Source organism: Phaethon lepturus, unplaced genomic scaffold, assembly GCF_000687285.1.
Source record: "Phaethon lepturus isolate BGI_N335 unplaced genomic scaffold, ASM68728v1 scaffold44700, whole genome shotgun sequence".
Taxonomy (NCBI): domain Eukaryota; kingdom Metazoa; phylum Chordata; class Aves; order Phaethontiformes; family Phaethontidae; genus Phaethon; species Phaethon lepturus.
Window position 1 is genome coordinate 1,003 of NW_010510605.1, and position 838 is coordinate 1,840.

Below are 838 nucleotides of genomic sequence, written 5' to 3' on the forward strand. Positions count from 1 at the left end.
CATTCTCCACCTTAGCGGCAGCCGCCGTCCACGATCGGGGGGAACCACTGGGCCTGGCGCGAGTCGGTGGCCTCGTATTTATAGAGCGGAGCCGCGCGGTGATTGGTGCGTTGCAGCGCCCGCCCCGCTGCACGGCAGAAAGGTCCCTTCGCCCCGCTCATTTTGTGTTTCTTAGGAGTCAAAAAAGCCTGTTTTTATCAGAATTTCCGCCACCGACCCCCCCACGGTTCACAGCGGCGTGGAAAAGACAGACTGTTGTTCCCCTCGGCAAAGTTTCCCTTCGAAGAGGCAACGGGTGAGTTAAAAAAGAGGCGATAAACCCCGAGTCCTGGACCTGGACAGACCTGGGGAGAGAGAAACTTTTGTTTTTCCTTTTAAATAAAGTCCGCGACGTGGGCAACTAAATCTCCAAAGTAATTAATTATTATTCTTTAAAGGGTCTTCTCTTAATCTGAACTGAAAATCGGGGATTTGAATCGATATTTTAACCGCAAATTGGTTTCAAAGAGGAGGAAGTAACACAGGCTCATCTCGAGCACTGAATATGGATTAGAAATTAGCTGCTTTGTCCAAAATCCTTTACCCCTTTCAAAATAACGGAAATAAATTAAATTAGTGCATTATGCAACAAGGCGAGAAGCAGATTAAAGTCCTGTGAAGGGCTGTTGGTGCCCCAGAAGGAGATGACTTTTTACACCACAGCAGCTTGTGCTGTGTTGCTCAGCGTGCACAATACAGACATGGTTCCTTAGAGCTCTGCTACAGAAATACTGAGTTTTCAAAAATAAATTAGGTGCCATAAGAACTTAGCACGGCCAGTTTTTGTTAATAATTATAA